Source organism: Microcaecilia unicolor, chromosome 8 (genome assembly GCF_901765095.1).
Source record: "Microcaecilia unicolor chromosome 8, aMicUni1.1, whole genome shotgun sequence".
Taxonomy (NCBI): Eukaryota; Metazoa; Chordata; class Amphibia; order Gymnophiona; family Siphonopidae; genus Microcaecilia; species Microcaecilia unicolor.
The window spans coordinates 102,869,602-102,889,535 of NC_044038.1; the positions used below are offsets into that span (position 1 = coordinate 102,869,602).

A 19,934-nucleotide genomic window follows, 5' to 3' on the forward strand; every position below is an offset into this window, starting at 1 on the left:
TTAAAATGGCACTGTACTAATACAATAGGGACCAACGTCCCACATTAATCTACATCAGACAGTCAAAGCGCCCTGATGCTTCTCCCTCTCACCTTCTCGATGCCCACTGGTCTCCTGCCTCAGTGCAGTACTCACCTCATAATAGAGGAAGAGAAGTAGCACCTCAATGTGAGACAAAGAGCAGCAACAATAGTAAGGGATGAGGAGAAACGTACAGTGGAAGAGCAGCTCACATTTTCCCAGCTGCCGATGCTCTGCTTGAGGCACCACATACCATCAGAAAAAGTATAGCAACAACCAAGGGGATAGTGAACACCTTCAGGAGGGAGAGGATAAATTAGTGGAAAAAGCGAAAAGACCAAGAACAGAACCAAGAAGAAATGGCAGTATAAGGAGGGTGAAAACTAGGAGACAGTCTAGCCGAATCCAAATTTTGTGCTTAAGAGACTTGGCTTAGACCTGGGGATGAGCCAAGCCTTTATCAGTAACTTCCTTCAGGTTACCAGGACTTTCACTGGATTGCAATTGTTCTGCCATACTACTGTTCTGCATCCGAAATCCCTGACACTACCTTTGAATATCCTGAAGTACAATCTATATAAACACTCCTCTTTACATAGTAAATGATGGCAGATAAAGACCTGTACGGTCCATCCAGTCTGCTGAGGAGGAAGGAGGTGTTTTAGAGAGCTCTGCTGACTTCCAGTGGAAAGGGAGTGAGACCTAGCTCCCTCCCCAAAGATGAGGAGGGTCCCTGGGGAGAAGGCCTCAGGAAAGTCCCAGGCTATGGGGCCTCCTGGGGCCCGGGACCAGAAGGCCGAAAGGAGTGGCTCTCTCCCTGGTTTGACTACCGGGAGAAGGGAAAGGAGTCCAGTGGACCGAAGGGAGAAGCAGCCCAGTGGAGGCCATCAGAGCATTTCCCCCTCCATGGCCCAGCTTGCGGAAGGTAAGCGAGAAGACAGTGGAGGGGGGAGGAAGATAGTACAGGCCCCAGAAGGGCGCTTCCAAGGAAGGGAGAAGGAAGAGGCGATGGAAGTTTGCCAGAAGCCTTTGCTGGAGGCAGCTGAGAGTGAGGAGAGTGGATCGTCAGATGAGGAGTTCCTTGAAGTGAGCTATGACCCTGATGATCCAGCAAGTAGTGTGGTAAATATTGTAAGACGAATTAAGCTGGTGGAAAAAGAAGTAGTGGAGCTAGGAAAACGTCTGAAAATGGCAAGAACTATGTGTAAATTTGCCCCAGCGGAGCACAGACAAATGTATGTTAAAGAGGAAGCCCGGATATCAAAGTTGTTGGGGAAAAAAGAACACTTGTTGAACTGTTTAAAAAAGGGCTCTGTGAATCCTTTGAGGGAGCTCTATGTTAACCGAGAAAGGATGGCTTCAATACCACAGTCTGGGGGTTCAGGAACACTACAGTTGCAGCAAGCTTCAGTGTCTTCAGCAGCATTAGACTCAAAAGAGTTGTCTGGGTTCAGAGGTGACCCCACTTTAAAATACATGAGACAGTTGGCAACACAGTCCAGAGCACTTACCCAGCAGCCAGAGGATAAGGAGGCAGCGGCAGGACATGGCTCTGAGGTGGGGGCTGGAGTAGAGATCCTACCTGTGGAGGGGAGGACAGAACTCAGTAACTTTTCAAAACTCCAGATAATGGAGGCAGCAGAGGGAGACGCAGGTAGCAGCCTGTTTTCTACAGAGGTGGTGGTCGAAGTCTCAGAGGGCTTACCTGCAGTTGTGCAAACAGCAGAGACAGTTGCCGTGAAGGAGGCCCTGTTGGAAAAGGGTCAGCAGAGGCAGACTCCGGTATTTTGGCCGGGTCTGCAATGACTGAAGTGGAAACCGAAGCAGCATGGCATCTGGAGAAGCCCCGCCCACGAAGTCCGGGAGCAGGGGAGGTCTTCCCTGAGCATGGAGTAGCTGGCGGTTTACAGGAGAGGGGTCGGAGAGAGAGGAATAGGAGCGGGCAGCAGCTGGGAGCTCATTTGACCAGCTGTCCATTACAAGAGGTGAAATCGGGGGGTGCTAACAGCCAGCCTGTGGCGGAATCAGGAACAGACAAGCCATGCCCCCGGGAAGCGCCAGCCATTGGGAGAACGCAGGAGGGACTGCACCAGAAGCAAGGGGGAAGTAACCCGATTGTTGAGAGACTTTCGTTGACTACAGAAGTGGACATGGCAAGTCTAACAGATGTGCAGCGGGTGGTGGAGCAGACCTGCCAGCAGGACGGCTGGGAGCGAGGAGCCAAGGGGAGCGGCGGAGTTCCGGAGGCTTCGCCCCTGGTGCCGGAGGTTGGAGGGAGTTCGGGGGCAGAGCGAGCAGGGAGTCTGGTATCGCCAGCTGCAGACCTGACTGGGCAGGTGCCAGAGTATCGCCAGGAGACAGAGGAGAGGAGGCGATTAGCCCAGAGGCTGGAGCCTGCAGTGGCAGGGACGAGCAGGGACGTTCCAGGAAGTGGAGATGGGCAGGACAATCAGTTGGAGGCAGCCCAAGCCGCAGAACTGACTATGGACGTTGCTGGATGTTTGTCTGAGAGGGAAGGGGACGGGGGACAACGGGAGGGGGAGGGGGCGGTGGATATTGAGGAAGGGAGAGGGATGAGGGGAGGGGCAGAGGGACAGAAGGGGGGGGAGGCAGAGGGAAGGGCTGGAACAAGTGTGGAGGGGGGGCGGTGGGGGCTGGGGTCCAAGTCCTTTGCGGCAGTAGTCCAGGGAGGGGGAAGGAGGGAGGGGGGGAGATCGGGTGGTTTTGAGGGCCCAGGGAGGGGTTGGGGGGGAGCGGGGACAGGGGGTGGACAGCTGCCTAAGCGGCGAAATGTGGTACAGCTCAAATGGATAGGGGAGGGGGCAATGCCCTCCAGGGATCGGGTCTTGAGGCTGGTGATGGGGATGGGGTTTATACCCGAGGACTTTTACGCGTGTATACACCCCATCAACATCCCAGAATATGACTTGAGCTTCATGACCCAGAGGGGGATGGAAATATTCTGGGAAAGGTACGAGGGGGTGAGGGGAAAGGGGGAGTGGCGGGACCTCAGGGCCATTCCAGTCAGCAAGCCGGACCTGGTGCAGATCACCCTGCTCGTGCGAAATGAGTCTATCTCTGGGGCAGATTTAGCCTACTGGCTACAGAGGTACGCGGAGCTGAGATCCCCACTTACAAAGTTACCGGATCCAAGCAGGGTTTGGGCAGGAGGTTGGGGAGCCCTGGTCAAATTGAGACAGGAGAGCCATGTGGTCCAGCACATTCCTTCGGCTGCCTTTATCGGTCGTGACAGGATACTGTGCTTTTACAAGGGGCAGCCGCGGCAGTGCTTCAGATGTGGTTCGTTTAGGCACTTCAGCATGTCATGCCCAGTGGTAAAGTGTGGAAGATGCGGGGATCAGCATGCCACAGAGGACTGCACCGCGATCAGGTGCAACCTCTGCGGCGGGTTAGGCCATGCATATCGGAACTGCCCTAGGGCGGCCCATAACGAGTGGGATATGTGGGGGAAGGGACGGGGAGGGGGGGTAATGGAGGAGGGGATAGGGCAGGGGGTGATAGGCAGGGAGGGGCAAGGGGGGGAGAAGGAGGGGATGCAGGAGGGGGGGCGGCAGGGGGCTGGGTCAGGAGTGGAGCAGGGGGGAGAGGGGGAGTGGGTACAAGTGCCACAGAGGAAAGGGAAGTTTCGGAGGGGGGGGAAACTAGGGGTGGGCAGGGAGGGGTCGCTGCAGGGGAAGAGGGGGGGGAACAGATTTCAGGTGTTGGAGGAGGAGGAGGAGGATAGGGAGGTTGGGAGGGAGGAGGAAGAACAGGGGGAAGGAGAAGAGGTGGAGTTAATGGAGGAAGAGGGGGCGGCAGGGGGGATTGGAGAGGGCAAACGGAAATATGAGGAAGCACTGGAGGAGGGTACTGGTGGTAGGAAGAAGGGCGGGAAGGCTCTGGGGGAAGGGGGAGGGGTGAGGGAGGAGGAAGAGGGAAGGGAGGGAGGGAGGGGAAAGGGGAGTAAGAGGAAAGCTGAGGGGGCTGGGCAGGTGGTGAAGGCCCAAGTGCAGGCTTGGGGGGACAGAGTGGAGCTAGAGGAGGATCTGGAGGACTTGGAGGACTTGGGGGAGGTGGAGGACTCGGTGGAGGAGGTAGGGGGTGGGGGTGAAGAGGGGAGAGGGAGGGATCAGGGGGTGGGTCCGGATAGAGCAAAGAAGAAAGGAAGGAAGAAAGGGGGAGGTGGGGGTAAGGTGCAGACAGGACGGCTGCAGGGGGGGGGAGGGGGATGTGGCAGGGGATGATGTAGACCGCATAGCAGAGGACCTGCTTCAGGGTAAGAAGGGGGTATCCCAGGAGATAAGGAAAGAAGTTGGGAGTGAGCAGACCCGTGACTCGCAATGAGGATGGCAGGCTTAGTGTTGACATTTGCCACGCTGAATGTGGCCAGCATCGCCTCTCCGAAGAAGCAGGGTTTAGCGTATGACTGGTTCGCGAGGGTCCAAGCAGATTGCTTCCTGCTCCAGGAGACTCGGCTGCGGTCCATTGAGGTGATCAGGCGGGCAAGGCGGGCCTGGAAGTGGGGTCCCTCGGTGTGGGGGTTGGCGGGGGAGAGGTATGGTGGGGTGGGGATCTTATTTAAGTCCCACCGGGTGAATATTCAGCGAGTGGTGGAGCTGGGGGTGGGGAGATGTCTTGTTGTGGATGCGATTTGGGAGGATAGAGCACTGAGGGTGGTGAATGTGTATGGGCCCCAAAGCAAGAAGGAAAGGGTGCTCCTCTTTGGGAAGATCAAGCCCTACCTATACACTTCGCGCCAAGTAGTCTGGGGGGAGATTTTAACACCATATTGCGGAAAAAGGATAGTGGGGGACGATCGGTACAGGTGGGCTATGACGGGGTGAGGCTGGCAGGGATCATGCGGGAGGCGGAGCTGGTAGACGCGCATGTGGCCTTCTGTGAGGAACAGGAGGGGTTCACGTTCTTTCGAGGGCAGTGTAAAAGTAGAATCGATAGATTCCTGGTAAAGAAGGGGGTTTGTCTGGGGGGTCCACGAACCGTGGACGTGGACTTTTCAGACCACCACATGGTCCTACTTCAGGTGGGGGGGGCGGCAGCGCAGAGGCCAGGGAGGGGGCTATGGCGACTAAATTTAAAGTGGTTAGGTAGCGAGCAGGTGCGGGAGGAGTACCGCCGGTTTTTGGAAGATCAGGTGTCAGTGCAGGGGGCATTTCAGTCATTGGGGGAGTGGTGGGATACAGTGAAAAGACGAACGCGGGGATTCTTTCTCAGACAGGCGAGAAGGGAGGGGAGGGAAAGGACAAAGTTGGGCATGGCGATAAAGAAAAAGAGGGACACACTGATTTCACAAGGGGGGAGGGAGGAAGAAATACATGATCTCCAAGCACTCCTGGAACAGGTACAGTACAACCGCTACACCTCCTTGGTGTATGAGCGGGACTTCGGGAAAATGTGTAGCCCGGACCCCTTCGCATGCTGCCGGGAGCGGAGGGCGCGCAGGGTGATGGAGGGGGTACGGGACGCACAGGGGGTCCTGCAGGACACCAGGGAGGGGATTCTGGGGGCAGTGAGGGACCACTTTGCGGCGTTCCTTTCAGCCCAGCAGATTGATATAGAGCAGATGGAGTGTTATGTGGAAGAAACCCCGGGGATAGGTCACGGGGGACCCCAGCTTCAGGCCCTCTTGAACCCGTGGACAGAACAGGAGGTGGAGGAAGCCATCGGGGCGCTCCACAGGAAGACTTCGCCGGGGCCGGATGGGCTAACAACTGAGTTCTACCAGGCCTTTAAGGAGCAGCTGGTGCCGATCCTGGTGAGGGTATGGGGGGCAGCCCAGTTGGAGGGTTCCTTGCCTAGGTCCCTGACGGAGGCGGCTCTTATCCTACTAAGTAAGGGGAAGGACCCGGCGATGCTGGCCAACTGGCGGCCTATAGCACTGCTTAATACAGATCGGAAAATTTTTGCGCGAATGCTATTCCAGAGAATGAGGCAGGTGTCTGGGGATTTGCTGGCAGCCTCACAAGCATGTGGGGTTAAAGGGAGAGGGGTCTTGGAAGCGGCAGCGTGGGTGCGGGAGGGGGTAGAACGCAGTAGAGTGGGAGGGCATGGTAGGCTGTTGGTAACACTCGACCAGGAAAAAGCGTTTGATAGAGTGCAGTGGGGTGTCCTATGGAGCATTTTGGAGCGCTATGGGTTTCCGAAGGGCTGGATAGAGCAATTACAGCTACTTTATCGGCATGCGGGGTGTTTCCCCCTGGTTAACGGGTGGAGAGGGCAGGGGTTTGAGGTAGGGGCAGGGGTCCGACAGGGGTGCCCACTCAGCCCGCTGTTGTATGCATACGCCATCGACCCTTTTATAAGACGGCTGGAGAAGGGGGGGGCGGAGGGGCTGGAAGGGGTGGAGGTGGGGGACAATAACCAGTTAAGGGTCGTGGCGTATGCAGATGATGTTACAGTGTGGGTAGCGGACCAGAGGGAGGGAGGTAGATTGCAGAACCTGATCCAGGAATACTCGCAGGCAACAGCGTCGCAGGTCAATTTTCAAAAGTCCAATAGCCTGTGGGTTGGGGATCAGGGGCTGCAATTTGAGTTGGGAGGTAGGTTTCCTACAGCTGTGGAACGTATACGGGTCTTGGGAATATATTTCGAGAAGGGGGATTATAGGCTCTACAACTGGGATAGGTGTCTCCAAGAAGTGAAGGGGAGGGTGGATAGATGGAAGGGGTGGAAAATGACCATGGGGGAGCGGGTACAGCTCATCAAGGCACACTTAGTTCCTTTGTTTCTGTTCGTCAGTTACATCTGCTTGCTGCCGGAGAGCCAGTACGCGGCCTTGTATGGGGTGTTCTTCCGGCTGCTCTGGGGCAACAGGACGAATCCGGTAAAACGGAATGTTACCTATCTGCCTAGGAGGGAGGGGGGGGGGGGGCATGATAAACCCAGTCCTGTTTTTCAGCGCTTTGTTCCTGCAGTTCAATCTGGGGAGGGCGGTAGGGCGGGAGCCACCGGGGTGGGCTAGGAGTGTCCTGCAGTGGTGGCCGAGATATTGGGACCTATGGCGGGAGGGGGGGAGGGTAGTGGCACTGCGAAGGGGGGCCCCGGGGGGGGTGAGTTATTGCAAGACCCTAGTGAAATTGGTGAGGGTGTGGGGGCTGACGGTGGGGGAGGTGAAGGCAGGACAACGGGGGGTCTGGATGGACAGAGTACGGGCGCAGGTGTTCTCAGCTCCTCTGGCGCTGAGGGACGCGCCGGCCCCACGGATGCAGCAGGGGTTACGGTTGATTGCTTCGAACCGCATCCCGGTGAAGTATAAAGACCTGGCGTGGCTGTCCTTTCACGGTAGACTGTACGTCCGAGGAAATTTGAAATATCGCAATGTGCGGGATAGAGGGTGCCCACGGGAGGAATGTGCTGGAACTGAAGAGACGATGGAGCATTTCCTGGTGAGGTGCCCATTTACAGTCCAGGTCTCTGACCGGGTTTCCTCGTTGCTGCAGATCCCCAGTTTCCGCAACTACAGCTATGCGGACTGGGTGTACGGCCCAGAGGGTGGAGGGGGACGCGGGGATCCGGTAACACGCTTTCTGATTTCAGTGATATTGCGGTACTGCCTCTGGATGGCGCGCTGCAGGGTGTCCCTGTACCAGGAGGTCCGGCCGGCGGAGGTAGTCAGCTGGGATGTGGTAAGGGCGGTGCAGGAAGCGGCAAAGTGGGAAAGGGTGGAAAAAGGGGTGGGGGTGGCTTCGAGGTGGTGGAGACACGTGAGGCTTAAGCCACCATGAGGGGACATGCTTCCCAGGGGATTGTGTGCCAGTTGTCTGAAGGGGTTGTGGGGGGTCGGGGGGGGGGGTTGATCCATTGTATTATTGAGGAGGGGGTGTACATAGATAGGCAGACCATGTCTAGCTAGGAGCCTGGGGTTTGATTTGCATGTCCGGTTTTTTTTTTCTTGGGTTTTTCTAATACACAGTTTCCACTGTAGTATTGAGGAGGGGAGGGTGTGTACATAGATAGGAGGACTGTGTATAGCTAGGGGCTTGTTTTGATTTGTATGTTATTTGTTTTTAGTTTTTTCCAATAAAAAGAGTTTTCCAGTCTGCCCAACAAGATAAACTCATTTTACATGGTATGTGATACTTTACACCCGAGTTTGATTTGTCCTTGCCATTTTCAGGGCACAGACCATAGAAGTCTGCCCAGCACTGTTCTTGTACTAAGTTCTGAAGCTAACGTCAAAACCCTTTAAAATTTACACTGCAGCCCATCCATATCTAAAAGTCTGCCCAGCCCTGGTTTTGCTACCCAATTAGCGGCGTCACCACTTAATCTCCGCTAAGATTCTGTGGATCCATTCTTTCTAAACAGGATACCTTTGTGTTTATCCCATGCATGTTTGAATTCCATTACCATTTTCATTTTCGCCACCTCCCGCGGGAGAGTATTCCACATATCCACCACCCTCTCTGTGAAAAAATACTTCCTGGCATTACTCCTGAGTCTGCCACCCTTCAATCTCAATTCATGTCCTCTAGTTCTACTGCCTTCCTGTTTCCGAAAAAGGATTGTTTACGGATTAACACCTTTCAAATATTTGAACGGCTGTATCATGTCACCCCTGTTTCTCCTTTACTCCAAGGTATGCATGTTCAGGTCAGCAAATCTCTCCTCATACAGTTTGCAACACAAATCCCATACCATTTTTGTAGCTTTTCTTTGCACAGCTTCCAGTCTTTTTACATCTTTAGCCAGATACGGCCTCCAAAACTGAACAAAATACTCCAAGTGGGGCCTCACCAACGACTTGTAGAAGGGATTCAACTCCTTTCTTCTGCTGGTTATACCCCTCTCTATGCAGTCTAGCATCCTTCTGGCCACGGCCGTCGCCTTGTCGCATTGTTTCTTCACCTTTAGATCCTCAGACACCAACACCGCAAGGTCTCTCTTCTGAGTCGAACTCCCCTCCTATCCAGTTTCTCTCTTTTGGGTTTCTGCACCCCTAGTGCATCACTCTACACTTCGTGGCATTAAATGTTAACTACAAATTAGGGTTACAATATATAGAGTACAGCGAATGATACATACCTGTAGCAGGTGTTCTCCGAGGACAGCAGGCTGATTGTTCTCACGACTGGGTTGACGTCCACGGCAGCCCCCACCAACCGGAACAAAACTTCGCGGGCGGTCCTGCACGCAGGGCACGCCCACTGCGCATGCGCGGCCGTCTTCCCGCTCATGCGCGACCGTTCCCGCTCAGTTGAATGACAAGCAAAGGAATGAGTAAAACAGCAACTCCAAAGGGGAGGAGGGAGGGTAGGTGAGACAATCAGCCTGCTGTCCTCGGAGAACACCTGCTACAGGTATGTATCATTCGCTTTCTCCGAGGACAAGCAGGCTGCTTGTTCTCATGACTGGGGTATCCCTAGCTCTCAGGCTCACTCAAAACAAGAACCCAGGTCAATTGAACCTCGCAACGGCGAGGGCATAACAGAAATTGACCTACGAAGAACAACTAACTGAGAGTGCAGCCTGAACAGAACAAAATCGGGTCCTGGAGGGTGGAGTTGGATTCAAACCCCAAACAGATTCTGCAGCACCGACTGCCCAAACCGACTGTCGCGTCGGGTATCCTGCTGGAGGCAGTAATGTGATGTGAATGTGTGGACAGATGACCACGTCGCAGCCTTGCAAATCTCTTCAATAGTGGCTGACTTCAAGAGGGCCACTGACGCTGCCATGGCTCTAACACTATGAGCCGTGACATGACCCTCAAGAGCCAGCCCAGCCTGGGCGTAAGTGAAGGAAATGCAATCTGCTAGCCAATTGGAGATGGTGCGTTTCCCGACAGTGACCCCTTTCCTATTGGGGTCGAAAGAAATAAACAATTGGGCGGACTGTCTGTGGGGCTGTGTCCGCTCCAGATAGAAGGCCAATGCTCGCTTGCAGTCCAATGTGTGCAACTGACGTTCAGCAGGGCGGGTATGAGGTCTGGGCAAGAATGTTGGCAAGACAATTGACTGGTTAAGATGGAACTCCGACACCACCTTTGGCAGGAACTTAGGGTGAGTGCGGAGTACTACTCTGTTATGATAAAATTTTGTATAAGGAGCATGAGCTACCAGGGCTTGCAGCTCACTGACTCTACGAGCTGAAGTAACTGCCACCAAGAAAATGACTTTCCAGGTCAAGTACTTCAGATGGCAGGAATTCAGTGGCTCAAAAGGAGGTTTCATCAGCTGGGTGAGGACAATGTTGAGATCCCATGACACTGCAGGAGGCTTGACAGGGGGCTTTGACAAAAGCAAGCCTCTCATGAATCGAACGACTAAAGGCTCTCCAGAGATGGCTTTACCCTCTACACGATAATGGTAAGCACTAATCGCACTAAGGTGATTCCTTACTGAGTTGGTCTTGAGGCCAGACTCTGATAAGTGCAGAAGGAATTCAAGCAGGTTCTGTGCAGGACAAGAGCGAGGTTCTAGGGCCTTGCTCTCACACCAAACGACAAACCTCCTCCACTTAAAAAAGTAACTCTTTTTAGTGGAATCCTTTCTAGAGGCAAGCAAGACGCGGGAGACACCCTCAGACAGACCCAACGAAGCAAAGTCTACGCCCTCAACATCCAGGCCGTGAGAGCCAGAGACTGAAGGTTGGGGTGCAGAAGCGCTCCTTTGTTCTGCGAAATAAGAGTCAGAAAACACTCCAATCTCCACGGTTCTTCAGAGGACAACTCCAGAAGTAGAGGGAACCAGATCTGACGGGGCCAAAAAGGTGCTATCAGAATCATGGTGCCGTGGTCTTGCTTGAGCTTCAGTAAGGTCTTCCCCACCAAAGGTATGGGAGGATAAGCATACAGGAGGCCGGTCCCCCAATGGAGGAGAAAGGTATCCGACGCCAGTCTGCCGTGTGCCTGTAGTCTGGAACAGAACAGAGGCAGCTTGTGGTTGGTCCGAGAGGCGAAAAGGTCCACCGAGGGAGTGCCCCACTCTCGGAAGATCTTGCATACCACTCTGGAATAGAGCGACCACTCGTGCGGTTGCATGACTCTGCTCAGTCTGTCCGCCAGACTGTTGTTTACGCCTGCCAGGTATGTGGCTTGGAGAAGCATGCCGAACTGGCAAGCCCAACGCCACATCCCGACGGCTTCCTGACACAGGGGGCGAGATCCGGTGCCCCCTGCTTGTTGATGTAATACATTGCAACCTGATTGTCTGTCCAAATTTGGATGATTTGGTAGGGCAGCCGATCTCTGAAGTCCTTCAGCGCGTTCCAGACCGCTCGGAGCTCCAGGAGGTTGATCTGAAGATCTTATTCCTGGAGGGACCACAGACCCTGGGTGTGGAGTCCATTGACATGAGCTCCCCACCCCAGGCAAGATGCATCCATCGTCAGCACTTTCGTGGGCTGCGGAATTTGGAATGGATGTCCCAGGGTCAAATTGGTCCGAATGGTCCACCAGTGCAGCGAATTGCAGCAACTGATGGACAGACGGATGATATCCTCTAGATTCCCGGTAGCTTGACACCACTGGGAAGCTAGGGTCCATTGAGCAGGTCTCATGTGAAGGCGAGCCATGGGAGTCACATGAACCGTGGAGGCCATATGACCCAGGAGTCTCAACATCTGCCGAGCTGTGACCTGCTGAGACGCTCTGGTCTGAGAGGCAAGGGATAGAAGGTTCTGCGCCTTTGCTTCGGGAAGGAAGGCCGGAGCCGTCTGAGAATTCAGCAGCGCTCCTATGAATTCCAGAGATTGGACTGGCTGGAGATGGGACTTCGGGTAATTTATCACAAACCCCAGCAGCTCCAGAAGGTGGATAGTACACTGCATGGACCGAAGAGCTCCTGCCTCTGAGGTGCTCTTGACCAGCCAGTCGTCGAGATACGGGAACACATGCACTCCCAGCTTGCGTAGATACGCCGCAACCACCACGAGACACTTCGTGAATACCCGTGGTGCAGAGGCAAGCCCAAAGGGCAGCACACAATACTGAAAGTGACGTGTCCCCAGACGGAATCGGAGATACTGTCTGTGAGCTGGCCGTATCGGGATGTGAGTGTAAGCGTCCTTTAAATCCATGGAACATAGCCAATCGTCTTTCTGAATCATTGGTAGAAGGGTGCCTAAGGAAAGCATCCTGAACTTCTCTTTGACCAGGTATTTGTTCAGGCCTCTCAGGTCTAGAATGGGGCGCATCCCCCCTGTTTTCTTTTCCACAAGAAAGTACCTGGAATAGAATCCCTGCCCTTCCTGCCCGGGTGGCACTGTCTCGACCGCATTGGCGCTGAGAAGGGCGGAGAGTTCCTCTGCAAGTACCTGCCTGTGATGGGAGCTGAAGGATTGGGCTCCCGGTAGGCAATTTGGTGGAGTGGAGGCCAAATTCAGGGTGTATCCGCACCGCACTATTTGGAGAACCCACTGGTCGGAGGTTATCAGAGGCCACCTTTGGTGAAAAACTTTCAACCTCCCCCCGACCGGCAGGTCGTCCGGTACGGACACTTTGATGGCGGCTATGTTCCCATGGATCCAGTCAAAAACCCGTCCCCGGCTTTTGCTGTGGAGGCGCAGGGGGCTGCTTAGGCGCACGCTGTTGATGGGAACGAGCGCGCTGGGACTTGTCCCTGTGCCTGAGGAGGCCTTCGGGCCGGCTGGGTGTACCTACGCTTGTTGTAGGCATAGGGCGCAGCCTGCCTGGCCCAGGAAAAACGTCCACCTGCAGAGGTGGATGCTGAAGGCGCCTGGTGAGAGCTTGTCGAGAGCGGTTTCCCGCTGGTGTAGTTGGTCCACCAACTGCTCGACCTTCTCGCCAAAGATGTTATCCCCCCGCAAGGGACATCCGCCAGTCGTTGCTGGGTGCAGTTGTCCAGGTCAGAGGCACGCAGCCAGGAGAGTCTGCGCATCACTATACCTTGGGCCGCAGCTCGAGATGCCACATCACAGGTGTCATAGATACCCCTGGACGGGAACTTTCTGCACGCCTTCAGCTGCCTGACCACCTCCTGAAAGGGCCTGGACTGCTCCGGAGGGAGCTTGTCGACCAGGTCCGCCAGTTGCTTCACATTGTTCCACATGTGAATGCTCGTGTAGAGCTGGTATGACTGGATGCGGGTTACGAGCATGGAAGATTGGTAGGCCTTCCTCCCAAACGAGTCCAGAGTGCGAGACTCCCGTCCCGGGGGCGCCGAGGCGGTATCCCTCGAACTCCATGCTCTCTTGAGAGCAGAGTCCACGACCGCCGAGTCATGAGGCAATTGGGGCCGCATCAACTCTGGGTCGGAGTGGATCCTGTATTGGGACTCCGCTTTCTTGGGGATGGTGGGGTTAGATAATGGCTTCAGCCAGTTCCGAAGCAGTGTCTCTTTGAGGACATTGTGAAACGGCACCGTGAAAGACTCTCTAGGTGGTGATGGATAGTCGAGGACCTCGAGCATCTCAGCCCTCGGGTCATCCACAGAGACCACAGGGAAGGGAATGCAAATAGACATGTCCCTGACGAAGGAGGCAAAGGAGAGGCTCTCAGGGGGCGAGAGCTTCCTCTCCAGTGAAGGAGTGGGGTCGGAGGGAAGACCCTCAGACTCCTCTGAGGAGAAATATCTGGGGTCCTCCTCCTCCCCCCACGAGGCCTCTTCCTTGGTTCCGGACATGAGCTCTTGCAGCTCAGACCTGAACCGGGCCCGTCTCGACTGCGAGGAACCATGTCCTCGATGATGGCGTCGAGCGGTGGACTCCCGCGCCGGCGGGGATGAAGCTCCCTCCATCGACGTCGATTCCACCTGCGTGGCGGTCGACAACGGTGCCGCAAGCGGCGTCGGAGGCCTCGGCATCGGGCTAGAGAACACCGGCGCCTCCATCAACGGCGCCAGGGGCACAAGCACCCCCGGTGCCGGCAAAGCCTGGCGCATCAGCCCTTCCAGAATCCCTGGAAGGATGGCTCGGAGGCACTCGTCAAGGCCCGCTGTCGGGAAAGGCAGGTGCCGGAAGCTGCTCGGGTCCAGGAGACGGTACCGAAGCACCCATGGACTGACGCAGCGACACCTCCTCAACCAAGGGGGAACGCTCCTCTCGGCACTGCCGCTTCCTTGGCATCGAATCATCTCTGGAGGCGCCGGAGCTGGTAGTCCCGTGCGCCGTGGGCGACCGATGACGGTGCTTTTTGGTTTTCTTTCGGTGTCCGTCATCGGGGCTCGGCAGCAGAGATGAAGAGGAGGTAGAACCCCCCCGGCCTCGAGGGATCGGGTCTGACAGGGTTCGGTCCCGATGGCCCTGGGTAAAGGGAGTGGCCGGGGCCGATTGCCCGCGCGGCCGCTCACCCCCGCCGTCGCCGGCAGGCCAACGGTACCTGTACTCCTGGGGTCGGTGCCATCGTCGGTGACAATTTCGTTGACATCGGTACCGGTACCGAAGATCCGGCCGTCGACACCGATGCCGTCGAGGGGCCGGCGCAAGTTCCAAAAAGACGGTCCCGAAGAACTTGCCTCGCCACCTGTGTCCGCTTCCGCAAGCCGAGACACAAGGTGCACATCTTGGTATTATGCTCTGGCCCAAGGCACTGGAGGCACCAAGCTTGAGTATCGGTTTGCGAGATCTGCCGGCCGCACCGACCACACTTCTTGAATCCGCTCGGGACCTTCGAGGACATCGACGGAAAAATCGCGTCGGCGAAGTCAAAGTCGTCGATGGTGGCGGTGAAAAGCACACCTGAAAAAAGAAAACAACCGCGCGGCCACAAGGCCGCAACGAGGCGCCCCCACGGCTAAAGACGACGAGGGGACAAACTTCTTTTTTTTTTTTTAAACAGAAGAAAGGAAAGAAGCGCAAACGGGTACGAAAAGAGAAAAACTCGCGGCTAGGCCGCGATCCGGTTTCCGGGGCTGACAGAGAGAGAGACAATAACACGTCTCTCTCCAGCGCGGAATCGAAAAAAACTGAGCGGGAACGGTCGCGCACGGGCGGGAAGATGGCCGCGCATGCACGGTGGGCGTGCCCTGCGTGCGGGACTGCCCGCAAAGTTTTGTTCCGGTTGGTGGGAGCTTCCGTGGACGTCAACCCAGTCGTGAGAACAAGCAGCCTGCTTGTCCTCGGAGAAAACTTGTTACTCAAATCATAATAAAGTACTCCAAGCTTCTATTTTATAATTTTTCCATTTATTTGAACATCATGTGCCCAATAAATACCTTAACACATACTTTGAAACTCACAATCACCCATCCATCTGCATTCGTACCACCTTATCTAATCACATATATTAACTCACAAATGTTGTACACTGTGCTCAAAAATGTATATCACATATGATTTGCTTAATACATATTCAGGGTAAACTACCCAACCAGATGGTAACATCGCTCTTATGTCAGCATATAATGTTCAAACACTCATTAGTGTGACATACAAAGTCTCCCCGTTGTAACAGGTGAATAAATATATGTCCAGGTAGAAACAAAGCTCTGTCCAGGGAAGGCTATCGAAGGACTGTGTTCACAACAATTGAGCTGACAGCAGATCGGATCCGGCTACCGATCCACCGACTGTACGTCGCGCTGACGGTTGTCGCCCGTTACCGATCATTGAGGCGGATCTGGCCTAAAATCGGGCTCAGCCAAAACATCACGCTGATAGCTGATTCCAGGCTCCATTGGGTCACCACTCCCACATCACGCTTCCCTTCGCTTGTACATTGCGCTTCCTTTCCGGGGCCGCTGGACTCCTTTCTGGTGTCTTTCCCTGCATGCCTCCCTGCCTGAGAGTGGTTCCGGCGCTGCATCCTTCAGTTTCCATTTCTGCGTTGCAGAGGAGGAGCCCCATCTCGACGCTAATCAGCTGTTCCTTGGAGTTGTAGTGATGGAGGTCCCTGGCTGGAGTGCCCCGGCGGTTGAGGCTGTGGAGGACGACCGTTGGTCCACCATCCTGTTTCCTTCTCTGACGGCTGCGTCACTGTGGATGTTTGTCTCCAACTTCATTTGTTCCATCTGGGCCCTGCTGCAGTCCCGAAATGGGGATCATCTTGCTGGTCTTCTCTGTGTCAGCCTGGTTTTTCATCTCTCTCCTGGGCCCGCCAGGACTTTTGCCGGTCATCTTTGTCTTTTTTTTCCTTTCCTTTCCTGTTCTCCCACTGTAATTACTAAAATGTAACTGTAATGTATTTATTTTGATTTATTTTAATTGTTCATTGTAAGCCGCTTTGGGACTGTAACACTATGGTAAAGGCGGGGTATAAATGTACTGAAATAAATAAATAAATAAAAATAAATTCAGCTGATTGTCTTTAATCATTCTGGTCCTCAATGTGAGACTGCATTTCGTACTTCCTTCATCAGGAGGAACCAAATATCAGTCTGTAGCGTCACACAAAGCAACAGAAACAAACGTTGGCACATTACTTTGTTTAACTATCATCCATACATTTTAAAACATTTGTAAATTAATATTTTGGCTGCTTACCATTGAGACTTTCATCCAGGCATGGTTTGCAGAGCACCACCATTACGCGCTATACCTAGCCCTACTTTTCAAAGGTTTAAATATCGTTCAAATCCCTCCTACATTACTGCCGTGTAATACGTCACAGCCATTCTACTTCTAAATTGAGGCCTCTCAGGGACACCGTATTCCACTGGAAGATGTATCGCTGTTCAATGTTAAGTAAGTGGGTACTGACATCTCCTCCTAACACATTTTAAATCATCTATATTGTGACCTTTATTAAGCCAATGACTAACCAGGGGTACTTCCTGTTTATGATTCCTAATGTTGCTGATGTGTTCAGCCAATCTATTCTTAAATTACCGCTTAGTGTGTCCAATATAGTAAAGTGAACAAGGGAATAATACAATATATCACCCTTTCACTACTTCAATTGGTATAAGTTTTTAAATAGAAGCATCTATCAGATCCTGGAATCCATAGAGTACTTACAATACACACATCCACCGCAGGGAGAGTGGTGCCCATCAAAGCTACCCATAGAAGGTCTTTTTAATAACTCGCCTAAGTTAGATTTACGGCGGTATGTGTCTTAGGACACTCACTAAATTCTGGGTGCACTGACAATACATGCCAAAATTTATGTATCAATTTCCCAATTTGAGGAGCGCGTTGGGAAAAAGGTAACAAACATGCTAATGGTCTGACCACAGATGTTTGTTTTGGAGAAAACAACCAGGGCCTATGTGCGGAACGCGCTCTTTTGTAAGCTTTTTTAATAATCTGAATAGGATAGCCTTGCTGTCTGAATCTTTCCATCATGCCAAGCGATTGAGTCTTAAAATCCTGTAACGACGAGCATAACCTCCTCAATCTTAAGAACTGACCCACAGGAACACTCTTACGTAATGCCTTATGATGGTGACTTGAATAATGTAACAGGGTGTTCCTGTCGGTAGGTTTAAGAAAAATAGAGGTCATAAACTCACTGGACTCTGTTTTCATAATTTTTATATCCAGAAATTCAATTTGATCACACGCTATTCGAAAAGTAAACTTGACATGAGGATCCACAGAATTGAGGGTATCGATAAAATCAAGCAGATCATTATAAGGTCCCTGCCAAAACATTATGACATCATCAATATACCTCTTCCACAGTACGACCTTACCATACTGGGAAGAGGCATGTACATGATTCATTTCAAAAAGGGTCATATAAAGGCATACCAGAGAGGGTGCGACGGTAGCTCCCATCGCAACCCCACTTTTCTGAACATAAAACTTATCCTGAAATGTAAAATAATTATCACAAATGACCCAAGTGAGCAATTTTTAACTGCCAGACCCTCGACCGTTCTTCTTTTTTTTTTTATTGTAATTTTTAAATGTACAATTCAAGTGAAATCACTTGTCAAGAAATACAGATAAGCATATAATTTAACAGATAAATTTTTCTAGGCATATTTTAACAATCTTCTTTAGACCACAATTGTTGTAGGGGGGAGTTTCATATTATTCCAGGAGAAAAAAAACTTTAAAGTAGAAATTAAACCAGCATATAGCTTTACACACCGATCCAGAAATCAAATTCAATTAACCCCATTTAGATACTAGGTTGCCAACAATTTCTTAGAGTTCACAAATGTTTTTAAATGCTCAGGATTGAAGAAGATATATTTAAGCCCCAAATACTTTATCACACATTTACAAGGGTAGTTCAGGTAAAAGGAGGCACCTATTTCTAAGACCTCCTTTCTTATGGCTAAAAATGCCCTTCTTCGTTCCTGGGTCTGTCTGGCAACATCTGAGTATATCCATATTTTCACCCCACAAAACAGGGACTGTGCATTTCTAAAGAATAATCGTTTAACTGCTTCCAAATCCTGTTCAAAAATAAAAGAAACAATTAAAGTAGTTCTTTCAGAGTCCTCATTTATAGAGGACTCTAAGATTTCAGTTAAATTCAAATTTTGTCCTTTCTTTTCTTTTTGTGACTCCATATCCATTCCTGGTTCACTTTTCTTTTTTTGTGAAAGATAGTAGATTTTGTTTATCGGAGGAATAAGTTCTGGGGAATATTTCAAAACCTCTATTAAGTATCTTTTAAATGCGTCTAAAGGTGAAATTCCAACAGTTTGTGGAAAATATAAAAAACGCAAATTCAATCTGCGGTTATAATTTTCCAATTGTTCAAGCTTCCTATGGATTGCTGTATTATCTTTTAAAATCGCATTAGAAGTTCCTTGGAATTTTTCCAATTCTTTTTTAAATTGATCCATTTGATTTTTAAAGTCAGTTTTTATGGTATCTATAGATTTAGAAAGATTGTCCACAGTACTCACGAGTGTTGCCATTCAGTTGCGTTAGAAATCTTCGTATCTAGTTGTTGGAGAGCTTCCCATATGCTCTCAAGGGTAACAGTCTCAGGTTTTACCAGGGAAACTCTATGGGTTTGAAAACCCAGCGGTTTCAGACCTCCGTCGATTCGACTCCCTTCCTGACCTCTAACTTGGGATACTACCTCGACCACTTCTGGTTTGGGCGTCCCAACAGGAGAGAGAAGGCCTTCGGGTGGAGACAGTACATGGGGTTGCCGGGGCGAGAGAGTAACATCGAGTCCCAATTCTCGTAGTTCTCCCGACAAAGAGACAGCAGGACAGCTCCCGGCTAATAATTCTGGCATTCGCACGGTGAACCTCTCAATTGATGGCTGCGAAGGAGAAGAGGTCCTGACCGATGAGGTCCCGGTCTTTACCGCTCCTTTACGCTTTGTATGCGGCATAGTGTTAAAGGTATAACTTGTTTATTCGCTGTCGTCGTCGAGAGGTTTCACCCGTGAGCTTGGCGTGCCACCATTTTGAAACCTTCCCCTGTTCCTGTTTTCTCCTCGACCGTTCTTCTAACATTCGGAGATCCCTTCTCATCGTTTTTACTTCCTCCAGGGTATCCACTCTATTGATTATTTTCATGTCATCCGCAAAAAGGCAAACCTTTCCTTCCAACTATTCAGCAATATCTCCCACAAATATATTAAACAGAATAGGCCCCAGCACCAACCCCTGACAAACTCCACTGCTCACCTTCCTTTCCTACGAGTGGATTCCATTTACCAACACCCTCTGCCACCTGTCGGTCAACCAGTTTCCTATCCAGTTCACCACTTTCAGTCCTAAGTTCAACCCTTTCAGCTTATTCACGAGTCTTCTGTGGGGATCGTATCAAAGGCTTTGCTGAAATCCAAGTAGATTACATCTAGCGCACGTCCTTCATCCAGTTCTTTAGTCACCCAGTCAAAGAAGTCAATGAAGATTCGTTTGGCAGGATTTTCCTTTGGTAAAGCCATGTTGCCTCGGGTCCTGTAACCCATTGGCCTCTAGAAAGTTAACGATCCTTTCTTTCCGCAGCGACTCCATTATTTTTACTACCACCGACGTGAGACTTACCGGTCTAGTTTCCCACTTCTTCCCTGTCTCCACTTTTGTGGAGAGGGCCCACATCCGCTCGTCTCCAATCTCGCGGTACCTCTCCCG

At 52.1% G+C, this 19,934-nt stretch overlaps 1 protein-coding gene across 2 annotated transcripts in view; it reads right to left on the reverse strand.

Moving 5' to 3' along the window:
* The window catches only part of FXYD3 (FXYD domain containing ion transport regulator 3), a 237,527-nt gene that overhangs the window by 96,489 nt on the left and 121,104 nt on the right, over nucleotides 1-19,934 (reverse strand). The window lies entirely within an intron of this gene.